This window comes from Coregonus clupeaformis, chromosome 6 (assembly GCF_020615455.1).
Source record: "Coregonus clupeaformis isolate EN_2021a chromosome 6, ASM2061545v1, whole genome shotgun sequence".
Lineage (NCBI taxonomy): Eukaryota > Metazoa > Chordata > Actinopteri > Salmoniformes > Salmonidae > Coregonus > Coregonus clupeaformis.
Genome location: NC_059197.1, coordinates 11,864,760 through 11,890,391, shown reverse-complemented (window position 1 = coordinate 11,890,391; position 25,632 = coordinate 11,864,760). Strand labels below are relative to the sequence as shown.

The 25,632-nt window shown below is 43.2% G+C and overlaps 1 protein-coding gene across 2 annotated transcripts in view; it reads right to left on the bottom strand.

Moving 5' to 3' along the window:
- Nucleotides 1–25,632, bottom strand: part of LOC121567386 (rho GTPase-activating protein 35) — an 84,457-nt gene that overhangs the window by 29,228 nt on the left and 29,597 nt on the right. Inside the window, exon 1 of one of the 2 annotated variants that reach the window (XM_041877398.2) lies at nt 7,189–7,285. The exons of the other annotated variant lie outside the window; for it this stretch is intronic. The gene's annotated coding sequence lies outside the window, so the exon portion shown is untranslated. Of the gene's footprint in view, nt 1–7,188; nt 7,286–25,632 lie in introns of those variants that run through there. 2 annotated transcript variants of the gene reach the window in all.

Here is a 25,632-nt window from a genome sequence, read left to right as displayed (position 1 = left end):
CACAGCTGTGTACAGTAAAACAACTCACAGTAATTCATCTACGTATTTAGTAAACACATTAAAACCACTGTTAATGATGAATGAATGGGGCTTTTGAGGCAGGGTTTGGAGAACACTTAATACCCACTGAATTGAGAAAGTCATAGAGAGGCAGTGTGAAGAGAGAACTGCCTGCAGAGACAAAGAGAAGAGTTCAAAGTCTATCACTGTCCGAGAAAGAGAGAGAATCCAGACACTGTAGATAATATATACACCACGACCACAGGTAGGACGGTTGTAGGTTTAATAGTAGAAAGGGGACAATAATATAAGGGATAAGAAATTACTGTGGAAAGCAAGTTCTATCTACCCAGACTCTGTTTACTGTAACACTACTGCGGTGCAAGCCTACTACATTGGGTGCATAACCAAGCGGCAGCACAAAAGAGATCATTATCAAAAGGAATGTCTTGTGTTTTGATATTTGCAGAGTAAAACATGCATCAAAAATGCATCACAAAGGAGGCTGGCTGAGAGATCCAGTACACCCAGTCTCTGTAACGAAGGGAGCCTGAGCCTGTGCCTGGGCTGCAGGTCGATAACGGGCTGGTTGGTGATAAGACCTGGGCACCCATGGTTAATTCATGGCACTACATCCTGCTGCAGGGCTCTGGGCTGGCCAGCAGTGATTAGCCGGAGATCAATGAGCCCTTCACATAGAACAAACACAGAGGGCACTAGAAGAGGAGCATTTTAGTCATTTTGCAGACACTCTTATCCAGAGCGACTTACAGTAGTAGTGCATTCATCTTAACGCTGGAATCCTTAATGGTGAAACAACCACGTCCGTTTGTGATATTGCAACAAAGAAGTTACTGAAAACAACAAACACAGTTTTTCCCCCTCAGACATCATTGAACGCGAGATAGAAGAGCACAATATGTACAACAATGTTTTTTGGACCATGCAGCACAACACTCCTCAGCTCGGCAACTATAACAATGGTGGTGGGGCGGCCAGTGGCACCGTTTCCCCCTACTGCGGATTACATATTTAAGATAGCTTGGTGAGACAACCACATATCACAGTCGTATTAAGTACATTTTTACCCAATAAAGAAGTTATCAGCAAAGTCAGTGCTAGTAGGACAAGTGAATTGAATTGTATTTATATTTTTGATGGGGCGGGGAATAAGACCGATGTCTTCCTTAAGATATTCTTTGAAGGGTGGGGTTTCAGACGTTTTCGGAAGATGGGCAGGGACTCTGCTGTCCTAGCATAAGGGGGGAGCTCTTTCCACCATTGGGGTGCCAGGACAGAGAATAGCTTTCACTGGGCTGAGGGGGAGCTGACCCCTGTAGGGCTTGAATGACCAAGAGACCAGAGGTGGCAGAACAGAGTGCTCGGGTTGGGGTGTAGGGTTTGAGCATAGCCTGAAGGTAGGAAGGGGCAGTTCCGCTTGCTGCTCCGTAGGCAAGCAGCCAGTGGACTGTGCTTCCTGTAAATGCAGGGCTGGGCATTGCCTCAGTCTCCTCAGTCCCCTTAACGGCGCTGCATGGTCAATCCGATGTCTGCATTGGCCAAGCAGTATTTACGGTGATATGGCTTCTGCAGAAGTCATGGCATTCATACTTCGTGTGCTTCGCGGAGCAGCGCAGAGCTGTTGAGCACAGCTGTTGTGAAGAAAGTTGTCAAGGAAGTGAGTTTGGGTTTATAAAGGACCTCCCGCCCTCACCTACCGTCAACCAATCATGTCAATGCTATACGGAGCCCTCCGAATTGTTGCAAAATTTGGGAGGCGCACGGCGATGTGGTACGGAGCTCAATTTGGCCTCTGCATGCCTCCGGAGGCTCCACAATTGCGTCATACCCTCCATACGGAGCCTCCGGCCACATTTTCAGATCAAGCATAAATTGGCTTTTAGCCATGCCCACTGCAGGGCCGTGCTCAGTTGATATAATGGAAGACAATACTGACAGGGCATAGAAATTGAGAGCATAGACAAATGCATTCCATGTGGAATAAAGAGCCATAACCATTCTAGTTTTTATCCAACCTCCAGTATAATGCTATCATCATCATCAGCAGGGTTAACTGGACCTTTACCTCAACACTGACCAGCTCCTGTCCAGACTAGGGAGCATCTTCTCAATTAGTTACATATTAAACTGGCCCGTGACCGCTTTGAGCTGAGCCTAATGATAGGCTAAAGGACAACAAGGCTGCCCTGCTTTCATCATCCCTGCCTGTCTATTTACTCACTGACCTGGTTCAGATCAGAGGCATCAGAACCCATTAGACAGACAACAGGCATTCCATTAGATGTACAGTATACATCAGTCCCCCATGTTATGTTACCACTGATAATAGTATAATCCACACTGATGACAATTCCTGGGCTGACCTGTTCCACCGTGTGTGGTAAACAGGTGGCACATAACACCTTGATGCAAATCTTGGCATATAGAAAAAATAAGGTAGGCTACGCTAAATATAAAACAGGGATCTGAAAGTGGTTGCTATGGCATGTTTTATAGTAGGGCGATTCTACGGTAACGGAATTGCGCTGAGACTCAGATTTTTCACTTAAAATGTATGCCATACAAAAACCATTGAACAAACCATACAACTGTATGCTGAAAGACTACTTTTAACAATTGACACTGAACATTTTACAAAAACACATTTACTGAAAGAACTGTGCAGATGCAAAGTTTGGTAACAGAACTTTGGTAAAATCTTCCCCTGTTTTTTGTGTCCACGTTTTCCAAAAACTCTGTTAAATATCTGTTTCCAATTAAGATTCAAAGATGTCTGCAGAAAGAATGAGGTGTAAGCTATGACATGACACATTGACTTTGAAAAAATCAGTTTTTTGTTATTGAACTACAGTAAGTGAAGTGGATTTACACCCGGTAACGGAATTTCATCATGGGTCCCTGATCTGTAATACACAGAAATGCATAATTATGGATATGAATGTCATTCTCTTCAGGTGATGTATCCTACACAAAGGTATAAATATGCAATATCCTACTTTTGATATTTGGGTTTTATTCTACACACTGGCTATTATTTTAATGAGCTCTGCCCCCGAACCGGACCAAATCTGAACCAATCATAGACGTCTATATTTCACAAGTTTGGAGATCCAAGTACAGCACACTAGAGCTAAGTAGAGTACAGTACAGACCTTTACATTAACCTTTTTAGCCACTTGTCTTTTTACTTGTCCGAAAACTCAGGTCACTTGTAACCCCCCAAAACAAAAACAGGTCTGTAACACCATGGGCCAAAAAGGTGACTGAAAATTGTGTTGTATGATGCAAGAAACCACTTTTAAAAAAATAACCTGCATTACTATCACTGGTATTGAAATGGAAGGCTACTGGTCTCTGATCCCATGTAGTATATGTCCTGAGCAAGGCACTTAACCCCCACAAAGTAAAATACTGCACTGATAGGCTACTATGTAAAACACATGTGGTCTGTAAACCCTCCATCTGGAAAGCTACTGGGTGTGCAGGGCTTTTTATCAAACTCTGCTCAAACACACCAGAGTCAGCTTATCAAGGTCCTGTTGAGCAGCTGATTTATTTTACAATGTGGTGTGTTCGAGCAGGGCTGGAGCAAAAGCCTGCACACCCAGTAGCTCTCCTGGACTGTCCAGGAGGAGGGTTGGCCACCCTGCAACATTACAATTACAACCAAATACTTTTTATGTCTTTATAACATATTTCCCTCATTCAATGAACCAGGGATCAAATGGCTAAGGTGTGCGAGGTAGCTAACTAAGATGTTTATCTATTTGTAAGGTTAAAATATTCAGTGTTCAGGGGAGATCTTGACAGCATAGGAGTTACTTTGTCAATTAGGCTATTCTAACACAATTTTTTAACTTTGTCATAATTACATGGCCAGTACTGAATAAAGGAGAATCCTAGCCAATTTTGAGCGCTTGAGACTTTTTTACAACCGGAGTAAAGGTTTTACAACCGGAGTATGCAACATTGTTTTCATCAACTGTGCACCCATAACAACTGCGTGTTGGCCATTTGCGGTTATACACGAGTGCCGGTGGAATAATGCATGCTAATGGATAAATAGTTAACTAGCGAGATATACACAATATGTTTTGAATTGGCTATTGGCTGGTTATCTACAGTAGTTAGTCTGTTGTATATCATTTTACCCGTTGCGCAAATGTCTCTTTCTCTCTCGCTTTCCTCTGGCAACGGCCCACTGGCACAGACGCAGGTGATGTACACACCATGACCTTTTCCAGGATTTTCATTACTGACCAAAAATGTGCTATAGCTGGGCAAATAACTAATCATCAATAATTATCAACAAATGTGCAAACGTGGCTATGCTCACTTTGATCTAAAAAATGCACCTCGCGACTGCATGATTGAAAGACCACTTGTGCCTGTCAATTCAGGCCTACAATAATTATACTCCGATGCACTCTGCAGAGATTGGGTGGACAGTGAGTAAAACATCGCATCCGGAGGACACTTTGATCCAATTCTGATCAGAGTAGCCCAATTGTTTGATATTGTGATTTTTGCGTGATTGTTTTCACTTGTCCATTCGGACAACTTAAATCTATAATCTGCTTGTCCAACATTTGTTTTTACTTTGCCCCGGGCAAGCGTTAATGTTGACCCCTGCAGTACAGCAGAGTAGAGTTCAGTACAGCAGAGTAGAGTTCAGTACAGCAGAGTAGAGTTCAGTACAGCAGAGTAGAGTTCCGTACAGCAGAGTAGAGTTCCGTAAAGCAGAGTAGAGTTTAGTTCAGTACAGCAGAGTAGAGTTCAGCACAGCAGAGTAGAGTTTAGTACAGTACAGCAGAGTAGAGTTTAGTACAGTACAGCAGAGTAGAGTTCAGCACAGCAGAGTAGAGTTCAGCACAGCAGAGTAGAGTTCAGTACAGCAGAGTAGAGTAGAGTTCAGTACAGTACAGAAGAGTAGAGTTCAGTACAGCACAGCAGAGTAGAGTTCAGTACAGCACAGCAGAGTAGAGTTCAGTACAGCAGAGTAGAGTTCAGCACAGTTCAGTAGAGTATTTCAGTACAGTAAAGTAGAGTATAGTTCAGTACAGTACATTAGTGTACTCAACTCTAATGTGCTCTACTGTGTACTGTACTCTACAGTACTGTACTATACTCTGATTTTCTTTACTGTACTGAACTCTACAGTAAAGTACTAACTTGTGAACTCAACTGTGGTTTGTGACTACTATAATTTCCCATTGTAGCCAATTAAATTGCAGAAATTCAGTTTCCGCTTTTTCTGATAATTCCGTTACCGACTTGGTGACGAAATTTTGAGTTTTAATCACTTAATTCATAAACAAAATGTATATCAGTAAAAACACTAACTAATTGATAGGTCTACCTTTACTTGTCAGTTCTCCCTCATGAGGGAGAGAAATTTGAAAATATATTAAAGATATGTGGGTTTTTGGTACATCATTTCTTAAAATTACAGAAGGCAGAAAAATGTATCCAAAATGAAATATAACTGTCGATACTAGTTGGCAGGGTTCAACATTGTGTTTTGATGTATTTCTGATAACTTTCAATATTTAAGCCAAAATTACACAGAAAAGACGCCATTAATGGAGTCAAAATCTGCACGCGAGAGTAGAGAGCATCAATTCACATACACTGCGTAGCGTATGCCAACTTAATTGTCACGATAATCCATAATAAACAGTTGTATTTGTTATGTTTGCTATGTAGCCCTTGTGAATTATTTGTGTGTGTTCCTTTTGTCTCACCTTAAATGTCCTACGGGAGCCACCGTACCTGCCTCCTGTTATGTTGGCTCAAGAATGTGAGGAGAGTTGTAGCTAATACACCCCAGCAGTTTATAAAGAATAGCTAGTCTCGTTCTTTCTACATACACAGCATTCTCTCTTGAACGGAGTTCCTCACGTTTCCCAGCTGTAGCCTGCCTAGGCTATATGTCTGTGCTCGAAATCAACAAAGGTAGGCATAAAGTTATTGTTTTCAAATATGTATTATTGGCACTGGCAGCTAAACGTATCAACCCTAAATAGACACTTGTAACTATACATGTCACAATTCCAGACGTAACAATGCACAAACAGTCTATTTTCTGGCAATTTATCCGCAAACTTTACCAGCATTGCTTCACGAAGACGAGAGCAAATTAGACTTGCTTTCTAATTTGAAGCACATTACGAGTTTGACGGCGTTGACGCTCGCGGCCTATCTGTTTTCTGTCGTTCACCACCGTGCATTCTAATTCCAGCGTGTACAAGCTCATTCACTTGCGTAAAAAATTTGTTTGGGCTTTATTCTGCTAGATGTTTTCTAACACCCTTTTTCCATCTGTTTGACCAGAAATCAAAGCCTTTGCTTATTCCTAATTTTTGGGATGGAAAATGTATATACATTTAATTTCTAAAAGATAAGACTCTTAGCTTTCATTTAACACCCAATTTGGCATGCTCCTATGAACTTCACATGTTTGTGCTCATTGATCCTTTTGCATAGAAATGACCAGTAGCAACATGCTGGAGTGCCATGGGAAAGGCTACATTAACAAATAACCACGACAGCTGCAGTGACCACACAGATTAGACCCACATGCACTAAACATGTAAACACACACACACATCATCATGCACTCATTTGGGTCAGGTGTATTGACTAAGTTAGCCTGGCCTGTTGGTTTATGACGAATTGAGCGAGTCACTGGTGTAAATTAAGGGACCTCTCCTATAGTTTCCCCTCAGGACTGAGGACCAGCCATCCCAACTGTTCAGCAGGTGCCCAGAGATGTGCTGCTAACATCTGCTTGACTTGTCCCAGCTGCACGTTTCCAAGCTCTTCCTTGATAGCCAAAAGGATTACTGCCGCAATACTTGAGAGCGGTATTTCAGCAAAATGTTCAGCAACAACCTCCACAAGAATGCCAAACAAAACAGTTGTGATGCAATTTTTCCTGTTTTCCGAGCTGCTCTAGTGACAGGCCAATGATAGGTGAGGTAAACAACTAGAACTATCTAAACTGTTGTTAATAACACAGAGATTAAGGAAAATAGCCACTGATACATTAGCATGCTAAATGACAATAACTGCCATTACCATAAACAATTTCAGAAACTGTTAGTGGGTAAACAGAAACTATGAAATAAATCAAACTATTGCCTTGAGGCTTTACCTTAAGCTTACCTGCAAGAGTACATACGACACAATAGATTACCAAGCTATCTGTAAGGGACAGAATGTACAGTGCTAGCTAAATACTATCCAGCTTCAGTTTGTCCAGCCAGAGACAGTGTTCCAGTGCAGCCTGAGGCCTCTCTGTGTGTCTAGTGCGCATGTCCTGCCACATACCCACTGCTAGCTCCTGGTTGAAGGGGATAGGTTAGGGCCTGCATTCTATCTACCTCTGACACCAGAAATACATGGAGGAGCGAGCGGGTCAGCCGGGGGTGGGGGAGGGGTGCGCTAGGTCAGAGACCTGGGTCATGTGAGCTGTTCTCCTCCCCTCAGGGTTGAGGGTGGGGCTATGCCTTGCGAGGCGCATCACTTCCTCCATAATCAGAAGCACAGGAACGATAGGGACCTGTGCTGCAGAGTGGTCACCAGGGTGTGAAGTTTACTAACATGCGTGTCAGAGGGCAGTGGAGGAAGAGACGGCCTTAACTAGCCAGAGGGCCAAGCCCACAGGATCCAAGCATTCCAATGGTTCATTACAGGGCTTTAGCCAGAGACTGTCAACAAAGCCTGACTCTGAGCCTGAGACTAGTGGGTCTTCTCAGGCCTGTCAAATAACCCATAGCCCTGAGAACCAACTGCCATGAGAACTAAGACAATGTTAGCCTAAGCCTATGTATGTAAGGCATACATCTTTATGAGCTGTGCCTGATTGTTAAGAGGGAAACAATTATTCAGTGCACACTGACTAGATTGTGCATAAAGGAAACATGTAAGAGAAAACTCTCTGGCAGTGTTTTCTGAGAAAGAGCTGACGCTGTTTTCATATATCCGGGGGCTGGGGGTTGTCATTGTCAATACCATATTTCATAAAATAATCATAACCTCTGTGATGGTGATGATGACAGAGCACTGCAGCAGAGGTAAACCCCTTACTGAGAATGATGCCTTCTCTGGGCCCATCTCTCCCTCTCCCACAGCCTGCTCTAATGCACTGCTAACAGCCAAACTACTTCACATCCATCCATCTTCTCCCCCTGCTTCCTTCCCCCTCTCCCTCTTGCCCTCGATCTCTCTCCACCTTTTACTTGAACTCTCTCATCCGCTCCATACATCTCTCTCCTCCTCCTCTCCCTCATCTTATCCCCTCCTCTTTCGCTCTCTCTCTTCTTCTTCCGTCTTTCTCAGGAGACCTGCCTTCCATTAGTGAGGGCATAGGGGAAGAGAACTCTCACACGGACACCACTTCCTGCCTAGGCGAGATTCTCCCATAGAGAATGGGTGGAGGGAAGAACGGAGGGTGTGGAGAGAAGGGAGAGATGATACATTCAGAGTGTGTGTCTGATGACAGCTCTGCATAACCAGAACAGAGAATGTACTCCCTGTGTGCTATCGTAATCTGCTTCAACATAATGGTCATGGATTCTCTCCACACACACACACATACCACACTTATGCAGTGCAACACAAACAAATGCACTGTAATAACATTAATAAAGTGACACAAGCACAAATAAACAAAAACAGAAATCATTAGCCTCTTTCACTAATGCAATGAATCCATCTTCCATTTACCAACAGGAAGTGTACACAAACACTGTTTCTATCACTAATGCAGTGTACACATGCAAACACTAAAACAAACCACAGACTACTTTTCCAAATATAGCACACACAAATTGTTCCTAGTAAACAAACATGTACCACTAAAACTCAGCACAGGTCAGGTATTCACAAATTCCGGAGGTCACCATTGTACTATTGTCATGATATTCTCTTAACCGTCAGACACACACACACACACAGAGCAAGAGAGAGACATAACACACACACACACACACACACACACTTGACTCCGATGTCATTGCAGTACACACACATCACATGGGCAGCAATCCAGGCGGGATGGTCAGATCTCAGTGGGATTACACACACTCTGGATTACCAGGGCTCTTTTCATTGTCACATTTCCTGGATCACAGCATATATTAGTATGATATGATGCTCTGCTCACGTAACATGGAACATCAAGCCAGAGATCTGCTGCCCAAATCCCCTTAGGATGCTCTGTCAAACCACTGGATAACACACACAAAAGCTCTGTAATGCTTTAACACTCCTTAATAAAACAGGCCTGTAATACATCAAATCCTTGCAGGGTTCACAGTGGAGTTCTCTGCAGTGGCTTTTCTCCCAGCTAGCAGTTTGTTTACTAGCTGAGTACTGTGGGACCTTTGCCAGACCAAAGTCCAGCAGCTATTTCATTGGGCTCTACCCTGCCATGATCCCCTGTCACACAAGACACCACACTGTGAGGTCATTTCCTTTTCCTCCCTGCCTGGGGCATGAGAGATAGAGTTGGTGTTTGGGCAGGCCACTGTGTTCTTATGTAGTGAGAGATGGAAGGAGAGGGGGGAATAATAAAAAGGGGGGGGGGGAACATAAAGGAGAAAATTGCTTTGTTTCAGAGCAGGAGATAAAAAGGAAAGAGTCCTAGAGAGAAAAATATAGTTAATGTTTGGTTAAACATGGAGAGAAAAGCAGAGAGAGGCGTAGAGAAGGACGAGGGGGAGATGATGACTGTTGCACAGTAGGAGGGAGAGGGGGAGAGAATGACTGTTGCACAGCAGGAGGGAGAGGGGGAGGGAATGACTGTTGCACAGCAGGAGGGGGAGGGGGAGGGAATGACTGTTGCACAGCAGGAGGGAGAGGGGGAGGGAATGACTGTTGCACAGCAGGAGGGGGAGGGAATGACTGTTGCACAGCAGGAGGGATAGGGAATGACTGTTGCACAGCAGGAGGGGGAGGGAATGACTGTTGCACAGCAGGAGGGTGAGGGGGAGAAAATGACTGTTGCATAGCAGGAGGGTGAGGGAATGACTGTTGCACAGCAGGAGGGGAAGGGGGAGAGAATGACTGTTGCACAGCAGGAGGGAGAGGGGGAGGGAATGACTGTTGCACAGCAGGAGAGAGGGGGAGGGATAGAGGAAAAGGAAGGTGTCATCGATGGAAATGATAGAGAAACCATTGTTTGGTTAACACAGAGAGAAGCAGAGAGTAGGGCTGGGCGATATGGCCTAAAACTCTTATCTCCATGTTTTCAAATTTATGGGCGATTCACGATATATATGTAGATTTTTAAAATGTTTTCTCTAAATAAGCTTTGTTGTACAATTAAAGGTCAAATACACTGCATTTAAAACAGTCAGCAATAATCGAATGAATTCAGAGCTCGTGAAATTATACCTTGGCTGAATAGCCTTCCACAACCATAAGACCCACTAATAATTTTATCAAAATAGTTATACGTGCTTATTTTTTTGCAATAACCACTGATCTGGCTTTCAGGTCTGTCTATAAAAATGCCCTTTTTGATATAAATTTAACCAGAACCATGTATAATGCACATTCACTAAAAATGTAGCAGGCATTGCATTAAATACCATAATTGGTTAAAGAAAATTGTGATGAATTAAAAAGTATACCAGTTTCATTTAAGGACCAAAGGATTGACAGCCGTCCCATATAGATTGCAATATAGTTGGGAAGAGATTTTTGACGTACCGATTCCATGGCAAATGGTTTATGAACTGATACGCAAAACGACGCCGGATTCAAAACGTATAATTTTTCAATTAAAATTATTATACAAAATTATTTCTACCAATAGAATATTATTTATATAGGGGATACAATCTTCACAGCTCTGCAGATTTTGCTGCGAAGAGACAATCATTAGATCATTTGTTTTGGAAGTAGAGGCCTAAGTGTTGTTGTTCACTAGTTTACTCCAATTAGGGGAGGGGTGGTGGGGTTGGAAAGTAATAAAGGAAAATATATATTTTTTAAAGGATACGTATATATATATATATATATATATATATATTTATGTGTATGTACAGTGGCTTGCGAAAGTATTCACAACCCCCCCTGGCATTTTTCCTATTTTGTTGCCTTACAACCTGGAATTACATTTTTGGGGGGGTGTTTTATCATTTGATTACACAACATGCCTACCACTTTGAAGATGCACAATATTTTTTATTGTGAAACAAACAAGAAATAAGATTAAAAAACTGAAAACTTGAGCGTGCATAACTATTCACCCCCCCCCAAGTCAATACTTTGTAGAGCCACCTTTTGCAGCAATTACAGCTGCAAGTCTCTTGGGGTATGTCTCTATAAGCTTGGCACATCTAGCCACTGGGATATTTGCCCATTCTTCAAGGCAAAACTGCTTCAGCTCCTTCAAGTTGGATGGGTTCCGCTGGTGTACAGCAATCTTTAAGTCATACCACAGATTCTCAATTGGATTGAAGTTTGTGCTTTGACTAGGCCATTCCAAGACATTTAAATGTTTCCCCTTAAACCACTCGAGTGTTGCTTTAGCAATAGGCTTAGGGTCATTGTCCTGCTGGAAGGTGAACCTCCGTCCCAGTCTCAAATCTCTGGAAGACTGTTTCCCTCAAGACTTTCCCTTCGATTCCTTCGATTCTGACCAGTTTCCCAGTCCCTGCCATTGAAACACATCCCCACAGCATGATGCTGCCACCACCATGCTTCACTGTAGGGATGGTGTTCTCGGGGTGATGAGGTGTTGGGTTTGCGCCAGACATAGCTTTTTCCTTGATGGCCAAAAAGCTCAATTTTAGTCTCATCTGACCAGAGTACCATCTTCCATATGTTTGGGGAGTCTCCCACATGGTTTTTGGCGAACACCAAACGTGTTTGCTTATTTTTTTCTTTAAGCAATGTTTTTATTTTGGCCACTCTTCCGTAAAGCCCAGCTCTGTGGAGTGTACGGCTTAAGTGGTCCTATGGACAGATACTCCAATCTCCGCTGTGGAGCTTTGCAGCTCCTTCAGGGTTATCTTTGGTCTCTTTGTTGCCTCTCTGATCAATGCCCTCCTTGCCTGGTCCGTGAGTTTTGGTGGGCGGCCCTCTCTTGGCAGGTTTGTTGTGGTGCCATATTCTTACAATTTTTAAATAATGGATTTAATGGTGCTCCGGTGGATGTTCAAAGTTTTGGATATTTTTTTATAACATCTGTACTTCTCCACAACTTTGTCCCTGACCTGTTTGGAGAGCTCCTTGGTCTCCTTGGTGCCGCTTGCTTGGTGGTGCCCCTTGCTTAGTGGTGTTGCAGACTCTGGGGCCTTTCAGAACAGGTGTACAGTGCTATGAAAAAGTATTTGCCCCCTTTCTAATTTTCTCTACTTTTGCATACAGTGGGGAAAAAAAGTATTTAGTCAGCCACCAATTGTGCATGTTCTCCCACTTAAAAAGATGAGAGAGGCCTGTAATTTTCATCATAGGTACACGTCAACTATGACAGACAAAATGAGGAAAATAAATCCAGAGAATCACATTGTAGGATTTTTTATGAATTTATTTGCAAATTATGGTGGAAAATAAGTATTTGGTCAATAACAAAAGTTTCGTCAATACTTTGTTATATACCCTTTGTTGGCAATGACACAGGTCAAACGTTTTCTGTAAGTCTTCACAAGGTTTTCACACACTGTTGCTGGTATTTTGGCCCATTCCTCCATGCAGATCTCCTCTAGAGTAGTGATGTTTTGGGGCTGTCGCTGGGCAACACGGACTTTCAACTCCCTCCAAATATTTTCTATGGGGTTGAGATCTGGAGACTAGCTAGGCCACTCCAGGACCTTGAAATGCTTCTACTGAAGCCACTCCTTCGTTGCCAGGGCGGTGTGTTTGGGATTATTGTCATGCTGAAAGACCCAGCCACGTTTCATCTTCAATGCCCTTGCTGATGGAAGGAGATTTTCACTCAAAATCTCACGATACATGGCCCATTCATTCTTTCCTTTACACGGATCAGTCGATCCTGGTCCCTTTGCAGAAAAAACAGCCCCAAAGCATGATGTTTCCACCCCATGCTTCACAGTAGGTATGGTGTTCTTTGGATGCAACTAAGCATTCTTTGTCCTCCAAACACGGTGAGTTGAGTTTTACCAAAAAGTTATATTTTGGTTTCATCTGACCATATGACATTCTCCCAATGATCTTCTGGATCATCCAAATGCACTCTAGCAAACTTCAGACGGGCCTGGACATGTACTGGCTTAAGCAGGGGGGGAAACGTCTTGCACTGCAGGATTTGAGTCCCTAAGCGGCGTAGTGTGTTACTGATGGTAGGCTTTGTTACTTTGGTCCCAGCTCTCTGCAGGTCATTCACTAGGTCCCCCCCGTGTGGTTCTGGGATATTTGCTCACCGTTCTTGTGATCATTTTGACCCCACGGGGTGAGATCTTGCGTGGAGCCCCAGATCGAGGGAGATTATCAGTGGTCTTGTATGTCTTCCATTTCCTAATAATTGCTCCCACAGTTGATTTCTTCAAACCAAGCTGCTTACCTATTGCAGATTCAGTCTTCCCAGCCTGGTGCAGGTCTACAATTTTGTTTCTGGTGTCCTTTGACAGCTCTTTGGTCTTGGCCATAGTGGAGTTTGGAGTGTGACTGTTTGAGGTTGTGGACAGGTGTCTTTTATACTGATAACAAGCTCAAACAGGTGCCATTAATACTGTAACGAGTGGAGGACAGAGGAGCCTCTTAAAGAATAAGTTAGAGGTCTGTGAGAGCCAGAAATCTTGCTTGTTTGTAGGTGACCAAATACTTATTTTCCACCATAATTTGCAAATAAATTCATTAAAAATCCTACAATGTGATTTTCTGGAATTTTTTTTCTCAATTTGTCTGTCATAGTTGACGTGTACCTATGATGAAAATTACAGGCCTCTCTCATCTTTTAAGTGGGAGAACTTGCACAATTGGTGGCTGACTAAATACTTTTTTTCCCCCACTGTATTTGTGATACTGAATGTTATCAGATCTTCAACCAAAACCTAATATTAGATAAAGGGAACATAAGTGAACAAATAACACAACAATTACATATTTATTTCATAAACAAAGTTATGCAACACCCAATTCCCCTGTGTGAAAAAGTAATTGCCCCCTTACACTCAATAACTGGTTGTGCCACCTTTAGCTGCAATGACTCCAACCAAATGCTTCCTGTAGTTGTTGATCAGTCTCTCACGTCGCTGTGGAGGAATTTTGGCCCACTCTTCTATGCAGAACTGCTTTAACTCAGTGATGTGTGGGTTTTCAAGCATGAACTGCTCGTTTCAAGTCCTGCCACAACATCTCAATTGGATTAGGTCTGGACTTTGACTAGGCCATTCCAAAACTTCAAATGTGTTGCTTTTTAGCAATTTTCATGTAGACTTGATTGTGTGTTTTGGATCATTGTCTTGCTGCATGACCCAGCTGCGCTTCAGCTTCAGCTCACAGACGGATGGTCTGACATTCTTCTGTAGAATTCTCTGATACAGAGCAGAATTCATGGTTCCTTCTATTAAGGCAAGTCGTCCAGGTCCTGAGGCAGCAAAGCATCCCCAAACCATCACACCACCACCACCATGCTTGACCTTTGGTATGATGTTCTTACTGTGGAATGCAGTGTTTGGTTTTCCCAAGGCATAATGGGACCCATCTCGTCCAAAAAGTTGACTCAAGTTTGCCAAAAAGCACCTGGATGATCATCAAGACTCTTGGAAGAATGATCTATGGACAGATGATTCAAAATTATAACTTTTTGGACGACATGTTTCCAGTAATGCCTGGCGAAAACCAAACTCTGCATTCCACAGTAAGAACATCATACCAAAGGTCAAGCATGGTGATTAGATTGCACACAGGTGGAAGTGATGCAGACAATTACATTGATGGAAGTTACAATCTACAGTGGGGAGAACAAGTATTTGATACACTGCCGATTTTGCAGGTTTTCCTACTTACAAAGCATGTAGAGGTCTGTAATTTTTATCATAGGTACACTTCAACTGTGAGAGACGGAATCTAAAAAATTCAGAAAATCACATTGTATGATTTTTAAGTAATTCATTTGTATTTTATTGCATGACATAAGTATTTGATCACCTACCAACCAGTAAGAATTCCGTCTCTCACAGACCTGTTAGTTTTTCTTTAAGAAGCCCTCCTGTTCTCCACTCATTACCTGTATTAACTGCACCTGTTTGAACTCTTTACCGGTATAAAAGACACCTGTCCACACACTCAATCAAACAGACTCCAACCTCTCCACAATGGCCAAGACCAGAGAGCTGTGTAAGGACATCAGGGATACAATTGTAGAACTGCACAAGGCTGGGATGGGCTACAGGACAATAGGCAAGCAGCTTGGTGAGAAGGCAACAACTGTTGGCGCAATTATTAGAAAATGGAAGAAGTTCAAGATGACGGTCAATCACCCTCGGTCTGGGGCTCCATGCAAGATCTCACCTCAAGGGGCATCAATGATCATGAGGAAGGTGAGGGATCAGCCCAGAACTACATGGCAGGACCTGGTCAATGACCTGAAGAGAGCTGGGACCACAGTCTCAAAGAAAACCATTAGTAACACATTACGCCGTCATGGATTAAAATCCTGCAGCGCACGCAAGGTCCCCCTGCTCAAGCCAGCGCATGTCCAGGCTCGTCTGAAGTTTGCCAATGACCATCTGGATGATCCAGAGGAGGAATGGGAGAAGGTCATGTGGTCTGATGAGACAAAAATAGAGCTTTTTGGTCTAAACTCCACTCGCCATGTTTGGAGGAAGAAGAAGGATGAGTACAACCCCAAGAACACCATCCCAACCGTGAAGCATGGAGGTGGAAACATCATTCTTTGGGGATGCTTTTCTGCAAAGGGGACAGGACGACTGCACCGTATTGAGGGGGAGGATGGATGGGGCCATGTATCGCGAGATCTTGGCCAACAACCTCCTTCCCTCAGTAAGAGCATTGAAGATGGGTCGTGGCTGGGTCTTCCAGCATGACAACGACCGAAACACACAGCCAGGGCAACTAAGGAGTGGCTCCGTAAGAAGCATCTCAAGGTCCTGGAGTGGCCTAGCCAGTCTCCAGACCTGAACCCAATAGAAAATCTTTGGAGGGAGCTGAAAGTCCGTATTGCCCAGCGAAAGCCCCCGAAACCTGAAGGATCTGGAGAAGGTCTGTATGGAGAAGTGGGCACAAAAATCCCTGCTGCAGTGTGGGCAAACCTGGTCAAGACCTACAGGAAACGTATGATCTCTGTAATTGCAAACAAAGGTTTCTGTACCAAATATTAAGTTCTGCATTTCTGATGTATCAAATACTTATGTTATGCAATAAAATGCAAATTAATTACTTAAAAATCATACAATGTGATTTTCTGGATTTTTGTTTTAGATTCCGTCTCTCACAGTTGAAGTGTACCTATGATAAAAATTACAGACCTCTACATGCTTTGTAAGTAGGAAACCCTGCAAAATCGGCAGTGTATCAAATACTTGTTCTCCCCACTGTATCTGCAACATTAAAGCTGATCTCCCCCTAATTAAAAAAATTATAATACAAAAAATACAAAAATAACGTAGCAGGCATTATAAAAAATTAACACCGGTCTAATAAACAATCTCTCAAGCACCACGTGCTAGTGAGTAGCCAGCTATTATTTATATTTCACGTTTAGCCAACTTGGATCAAGGTTTCATTTCACAAGCTCTGAATTCAGCTAACAAGGCAAAACAGTTGATTGTTATGAACACAACCTTCTGTCTGTCTCCAACTGTTTTAACAGCATGCTAGCCTGTCCACTTTGTTCAGATGTTCAAATCAAGTGGCCTACCTTATGTCTCAGAATGAGAACGAGTTGTCAATTCCTTATATAATTGTGTTATGCTTATTGCACATTTCTAAAACACAGACTAAACAGCTAGTATAACAATCTTTGTTTGACTAAAACGTTGCTAGCTATACGTGGTACCGTAATGCGCGCGTGACAAACTGAACATACATTTTCCAGAATGAATGTTCATTGGTACGTCCATTTTAGTAGTGTCTGCTCTGCTCGAAATTTGAGGAGTTGAAACATAAACAGGGTATGGTTCGAAAGGTTACCTTCTCCTCTATTACAGTAAAATAATGTCTCTGTGTGTTTCGGTGTCCATATGACTGATTCGGTTGGACCAAACCTCAAATACAAATAGCGAGTTGAAACTGGTGTAAATGGGAAGGTGCACAGCACAGCAGGAGCGAACGAGATGAATAAGACATGAGAACAAGCAGACATAAACGTTGATAAAAATATATATATTCTGCGACACAGGCACTTGGAATATCGCGCAAAAACATACAAACATATATATCGCCCAGCCCTAGCAGAGAGGGAGGGAGAGGGTTAATAGTCTACGAGAGAGAGAGAGGGGAAAATGAGGTAGAGACTGAGCAGGGCAGATCAAGATGATGTCACATAGTTTAACCCTTCCAAAGCATCAGGGGGCCTCTTCGATAACACAACTAAAATTAACGCGTCAGGAACATGCACGATGACAGCTATTAATCCCACAGACCCACCCACACAACACATTCTATAATGATGAGGCCTTCCCTCTCCGGCCACACACCACGTCTGTGAGTAGAGGAGTGCCAGGGCGAAAGCGTTGGTTTAGCCACGAGGCGACTCTCTACAACGACAGCCCGACGACCTTCAGCTGACATTATCCCACTGCATACTGCGCCCGTTAAACATGCTACCCACCATCCTCTGGGCAGTGTGTGTTTAAAACACAGCATTCCTATTCACTCAAATTGCCCATGCCGACATGGTAAAAGAGGTTTGAGCTACAACAACATCAGCAGCTGCAATACATCAGCAGGTCAGAGAGACATGACTGTCTGTTCTCCGGGACAAAGAGTCATTTGTAGGCCTCTCTCTCTCCTAGCAGAGCTGCGAGTCTTCCTACCTAACCTTACAACCCCAGTCCCTGTCAGACGAGCAGAGACGCTGGGCTGGCATTAGCACACATCTGATCTCACTCTGGAGTAAAGGGGTTGTCGGCAAAACGCAGTGTGAAGAGACACCTTATACAGCAATCGTCCAAGCTAAACTCAATACACGGAGTGCAAACAAACAGGCACAGATAAATAATAATGCACACTCACATAGAAAACGTGGTCCTCTGTAGCGCAATCTGTAGCTCAATTGGTAGAGCATGGCGCTTGTAACGCCAGGGTAGTGGGTTCGATCCCCGGGACCACCCATACATAAAAATGTATGGGCACATGACTGTAAGTCGCTTTGGATAAAAGTGTCTGCTAAATGGCATATAATTTAATAATATTAAAAAATTTGTACAAAAGAGAGACACACACACACAGAGAGAGAGAACAGTAAATACCCCAGCATCCCCCTCCTCCTTTTGGGTAGCTATATCTCCCCATCTAGATGCCAGTCGCCCACAGGATTGTCAGAGCTTTGCAGGCTAATTGCTTGTGTAATTGGTCTGACAACACAGGTGTTGTAGAGGGGGTGTACCTCTATACCCCCCACAATGCTGAGGCTCTGCTTACATCTGAACCAATGTCAAACGCTAACCTCAGACCTGCTGATCCACATCTAATGCTAACCCAAACTATTAGCAGCAGAGATGTCAAACTGAAACAGAGTCGGGGCTAATGAGAGCTGTCAGGGGCATTTCCCAGCTGGTTCGAGAAAAGAAAGCTGCTGAAATATTATGATTAGCTTAGTGCATTCCTGCCAGAATGACTTGTATCGCTAGGCGGTTTTCACAAAGTGTCCATGCATATTCACCACAGCACACGCACAGCTGCTATCTAGGTTAGGAGTCTTACTAAGCAGTAATCTGCCTGGACCTGGAACCTACAACCTTTTATGGGAACCAAACAGGTGTTGTGAAGTCCTGGGGGAGGCTTTATAGAGTAACACCAATGAGAGAGCTCTGTACCCAATACCCATAGCTAGGTGACAGATGGCCTTCACACACACACACACAGATTCACACATACACTCATGGCACACCATATGCTCCAGCAAAGATACCCGAGATTCACACTTGCTCACACACAAGCCCCCACACAACTATCATGCCCTCTACTTAAAATGGGAGCGTTTTAGATCAAGTGTATTATCAAGAGAAACGTTCATGCACTACTGAATCCTGAGACCAAGGGTGAAAGTAATGCGGTACGGTCTGGTACGGCGTCCCAGCAAAAGAGATAGTGAGAGTACGCAGTACCGGTAAAACATGAGCTTATCACAATAATTCAAACAAAATGTCAAGAAAACTGTAGGCTATTACACCATTATTTGTCATTACCGTATGTCAGAGGCATGAAAAATGAGAGAATGGACTTGAAAACGTGTGGTATAGCCTACGCTCCAAATTGCGATGTGGTTCGACGAGAACACTGACATTTTGCAAAGGCAGAGATGAGTGGCTGACAAAGAGACGCGAGGACAGCAGTGGAGGCATTCATTCTGGCCTCATGACAATCGCCAAATGTAATTACACTTTTTGGTGTTTTGTGTAACAGATGTCTCTTTCCATTCACCACTGTTTGAAGGCTGGAAATGCTATTGAATTCATAGGGATTCTAAATATAACTCTATGTTTAGGTCCCACGGCTGGCCAGCCCATTAGGCAGCCACCTAGGGCGCCAGTTTTACTAGGGCGGCATTTTCCGAGCTAAACTGATCCAAGACGCATCTCCAACAACACATAGCACCTCACATTATTCAGCCCAAAAACAATCATAACTTCTCTCACCCAGTGGCATGAGGGCTATTTAGGTGAGGGCTGATGCCGTACCATGATAAGCAGTGCCCACTTTGCCAAAGGTAGGGGAGCAAAATATTTAGCTTGTCCATGCCTCTCCAGGGTGCTGTTGGAGAGACGCAACGCTGGGGGCGCTCCACCAACGCTCCATCAAAATCATTTAAGATACATGACTTAGCCTACAGTAGAAAGGAGTAGTAGCCTATGTGTTTTTTCTGAAGACCAAAGGTATTACAGTCACGAGACAGACACTTTTTAAATCATTAACTTATTAATGAGGAGAGAGAGTGCAGGAGAAAGTCAACTAAAAAGGCAAGTGGACAGACATCAGCTTTGGAGCAGCTGCGGCATACTCAAACTGAGGTGGACTGAAAATGGTGCTGAAAGTTAATTAATTTAAACAATTGTCTTCATTTTAATTAGACTTCACTACAACAGGGCTTTGTTGGAGTCTATTTCTTCCTATTAAAAATAAATAAGGGGTAGGCCTACCTGTTTGACAGACGCAATTATGCTATCCATAGATTCATTCAAATATTCAGCTATTTTATTGAGATATGGTGTCTTTTGTGTATGGTATAGGAGAGGACACCAAGAGGCTGGATCCAAGAGGTGGAAATTATAATGGTCCAACGTCCAACGCTTCATTAGAGGTGATGCTTAAGAGATCATGAGTGGCTACAATTGAATTGTTAGTCTGGTTCAATTGCATGGTTACACAGGGTGTGATTGTGATTACAGGTGGGGGAAAGCTTTGGACACTGAGCCTTGCGTTTCAACTAGCCGGCGAACTCTTCCAACAAAATATGACACTTGTGAAATGGAATAACATCAAACTCAGGGAGCTCCAAGACCTTCTTGCTAGACAAAACATGCCTTATTCAGAATGGGTACGTTCTTGGTATTATATTAATATAGATATTTATATTAATGTTGTTTACCATTTCAGGTCAGAGACATGCGCCTGCGTTAAAACCTTCCAATTGGAGATATGGTCAAGAACTACTTCAAACAGCTGGACAGCTTTCTTTCACATCAGGTAAACCATAGGTTGCAATTTTTTGTCAACTGTGTTTAAAATAAACAATTGAGAGGGGTGGAGTAGACCTAGCCTATACCAATGGTGCATTATGTATTATTTTCACCTAAAACATACTTATTTAGCGTTTTCTCTTTCAGCGTTCAAGCTCATGAGAGGTCGTGAGAGCTGAAATGGGGCGCATCCTGAGGGATTTTTATAAGAAATCTAAAATTCCAAGAAAACACGTGAGAGTAGCATAACTTTAAGTTAAATTCTGAATAAATATGTAATTTTGTTGAAGATATGAATTATGCCACTCTAAGTTTTATATGTTTATGTTATTTCTCAGTGTTGCAAATAATTGACATGTAGGCTATAATATTTCAATAAAGAGACAAACACACCTTATATTAGTTGAAATTGTGTGGTATGATGCACCGTTCTGCCTCCCATTAAGAAAAATTGGTGCACTCACGTGCACACACAGGAGGTCCCGTACTGGGAAGAAGTTAAATCTACTTTCACCCGAGACCAATTAAAGTAGAATATGACAGGAACGAGGGATGGGGGAGAGAGAGAAAGAGATGAATGGGAGGGAAAGGGGGTTGGGTGTGTGTATGTGCATATCAAATGTTTTTTGTATGTGAGAGCTATGGACGCCAACATGGTAGCCTGGAGAACTGCCATCCTGTGTTACCTTTTGCCGTCAACGGAACAGGAAGCAATAGAGGCACCACTTCCACTCCAATCTCTACTCCATTCTCTCCACTCTAAGCATGGCTAATAGAGCCTGCTGAAGGAGTCACAAAGCTAGTCCACAACACTGGGCTTTAAAAGCTTTCTGATACACAACCAGGGCAGGCCCAATACATGATGTACCAGACACAGGATACAGGGAGTAGGACATAGGATGAGAGGGAAAGAGGAGATGCATAAAGAAAGTGGAAAAAACAGAGGAAGACTAAATGAGGAAGAGGGAGGAAGAAAAAAAAAGGAAGACAGTGAGAGAGGAGAGAAAGTGAGAGTGGTGGGAGGAGGAGGGTTAATACAGGCTTCTGGTAAACACTTAGCATTTGTGGTTGGCTAATGGTGGAGGAAAGCTCCTGAACCAGGAACGGGTGTAACCGTTCTCTCTCTCTCTCCTCTCTCTCCTTTCTCTCACTCTCTCTCCTTCTGATGAATAACACAGCAGAGGCAGTGGGGCGGGGGACCTCACGGGCAGAGACGAGAGGGACCCACGCCCTAAAGCACTCTGCGCTGCCAAAAGATACACGCCGTGCACAGAAAGCGAGGGATGATTTTTTTTTGAAAAAAGTATTTACGGAGGAGAGGAGCCAAAGAAGACGATGAGTCACTCTGCAGTGAGAAAGGCAAACGACACAATTGAAAACACCTGAACCAGCAAGTGTCAATTAGACATAATGACCTTTTACTTGTTGCCACAGTAACCAACTCTTTGTGCAAACGCAGATGGCTGCAGATGCTCCCTCTCCCTCTAGCTCTCTCTTTCCCTCTCTCTCATTTTCTCCTCTCTTTTTCTTCCCCTCTCTCCCCAAAGTGTGATTCACGCAGAAGGAACTAAAAAGGCAAAAAGATCAACAGCCCATTTCCCTGCTTTAATAACCCCTCGCTAAAATGGCATCCTCTTCTCGGTTCTGTAAAACAAACCAGACATGCAACAACAAAGCTTGAAACCCAGAATGAGGGGACCCTATGTGTGTTTCTCCTGCAGCCTAACTCACTCTCCAGTATACACTACCAGTCAGAAGTTTGGACACACCTACTCATTCAAGGATTTTTCTTTATTAAAAAAAAATAATTACATTGTAAAATAATAGTGAACACATCAAAACTATGAAATAACACATATGGAATCACGTAGTAACCAAAAAAGTGTAAAACAAATCAAAATATATTTTATATTTGAGATTCTTCAAATAGCCACCCTTTGCCTTGATGACAGCTTTGCACACTCTTGGCATTCTCTCAACCAGCTTCATGAGGTAGTCACCTGGAATGCATTTCAATTAACAGGTGTGCCTTCTTAAAAAGTTCATTTGTGGAATTTATTTCCTTCTTAATGTGTTTGAGCCAATCAGTTGTGTTGTGACAAGGTGGGGGGGGGGGGGATGGCCCTATTTGGTAAAGAAGATGGCCCTATTTGGTAAAAGACCAAGTCCATATTATGGCAAGAACAGCTCAAATAAGCAAAGAGAAACGACAGTCCAGCATTACTTTAAGACATGAAGGTCAGTCAATACGGAACATTCAAGCGCTATGATGAAACTGGCTCTCATGAGGACCACCACAGGAATGGAAGACCCAGAGTTACCTCTGCTGCAGAGGATACGTTCATTAGAGTTACCAGCCTCAGAAATTGCAGCCCAAATAAATGCTTCACAGAGTTCAAGTCACAGACACATCTCCTACATCAACTGTTCAGAAGGACTGTGTGAATCAGGCCTTCATGGTCGAATTGCTGCAAAGAAATCACTACTAAAGGACACCAATAAGAAGAAGAGACCCACTTGGGAGAGTTTTGGTTCCAACTGCTGTGTATTTGTGAGACGCAGTGTGGGTGAACGGATTATCTCTGCATGTGTAGTTCCCACCGTAAAGCATGGAGGAGGAGGTGTTATGGTGTGGGGGTGCTTTGCTGGTGACACTGTCAGAGATTTATTTAGAATTCAAGGCACACTTAACCAGCACTGCTACTACAACATTCTGCAGTGAAATGCCATCCCATCTGGTTTGGGCTTAGTGGGACTATAATTTGTTTTTCAACAGGACAATGACCCAACACCCCTCCAGGCTGTGTAAGGGCTATTTGACCAAGAAGGAGAGTGATGGAGTGCTGCATCAGATGACCTGGCCTCTACAATCCCCCGAACTCAACCCAATTGAGATGGTCTGGGATGAGTCAGACGACAGAGTGAAGGAAAAGCAGCCAACAAGTGCTCAGCATATGTGGGAACTCCTTCAAGACTGTTGGAAAAGCATTCCAGGTGAAGCTGGTTGAGAGAATGCCAAGAGTGTGCAAAGCTGTCATAAAGGCAAAGGATGGCTATTTGAAGAATCTGAAATATAAAATATATTTTGATTTTATTAACACTTTTTTGGTTACAACATGATTCCATATGTGTTATTTCATAGTTTTGATGTCTTCACTATTATTGTACAATGTAGAAAATAGTAAAAATAAAGAAAAACCCTTGAATGAGTAGGTGTGTCCAAACTTTTGACTGGTACTGTATGTGTTTTTGTGTTTATGTGTGTGTGTGTGCACTTTTTTGTGCATGCGTGCGTTTGTGCGCATGTTTTTCTCCACTGTGTTTCTTTTGCGGTCGGACTCCCCTCCAGTGTGAGCAGATACAGGAGGAAGCTGACAGGCCCTGGGGCAGACAGCAGTCCAGAGGTTCGGGGGCGTGTCATACACACATTTCAAACATTGTGAAACGCATCATGGAGGTCAGAAATGCCAACGCCTCCAAGAAATGAAGTTTGAAGATTCTTGGGCAGCTAAAACAAACATTAATTTATATCCTGTACTCTACTGACCAAACAAACACAGATACAACTGCATCCTCTGCAGCCAGTAATGCAAGACCACACAGATACTCGATCACTGATGTGATGTCACCTTAGTTAAAGCACACCTCACAAACATCTGGGCATCCACCTATAAACTCTCTAATCCAGGGGCTCAGATATAGGAGAGGCCAAAGGGCTGTCAAAAACCACCTCACACACACACACACACACACACACACACACACACACACACACACACACACACACACACCCTCCAACTGCCTGCCATTGTCTGGTTCTATCTCTCTATCAATGAGCCCTGGCTAAGGTCATTAATGTGATTGTCGTGGTGGAAAATAAGGATTATGCTGTGGGTGTCTGCTCTGCGGTAGGGGACATAAGGTTCTCTCTCTCTTACGCTCTCCCACTCTACTCTGTCTCCATGGGGATTTGAGAACAGAGGGAGTGGAGGGGGGTGTTGGGTTGAAGAGAGTCAACAACTTCTAGATTTTTCTCTGAGATAAGGAAAATATGTGCGAGCTTTCTGTAAGACTTGACAGGCACACTGACCAAACGACCTTGAGCGGGTTCATTCATAACAGCAGCTGTAGGAGGGGGAAAAAAACAACCAAATGTGATAAAATCTACTCTGAGGAAAAAGGTCCGGAAAGAAACGAATAAACGAATTAAGCCAGATAAACCTTCGCTCCCACTGCACTCTGGAGACCAAATGCCATGAATGAGAGAAGAGGGAAGCAGGAAAGAAGGTTTTCAAAGGAATTGGGTGAAAGAGAAGAAGAGAGCGGTGAGAGGCCAATGGAAGTCTTCTCTAGAGACCAAAAACCAGTTACTACACCCATACGAACACAACTTCATTTCCCTAACATCAGCGAAATGTTCTCATATGCTATCACAACGTTCCTAGAAAGTTCCAACTATGTTTTACTGGCTACGGTAAATAGTGTGGTAACCAGCAGAGTGTGGCTGGCCCACGTTCCATGAGGGCCACTCCTCTAGTGTTGAGTTCTCCAAGTGAGCCACTTAGCCTGAGAAAAACAGCTATAAAACATTAGAAAGAAGTGAAACAGCTAAGCTAAATAAAACACTCAAAGAAATCACAAACATTTGTATTTAAAAAAGTGAACGTGAAAAAAATTAACCAATTTATCTGGACCAACAGAACAGCTGAGGCAAGATAAACTAAACGGAAAGAAAATATTACCTTATGGCAATAAATATCCATCAACTCGG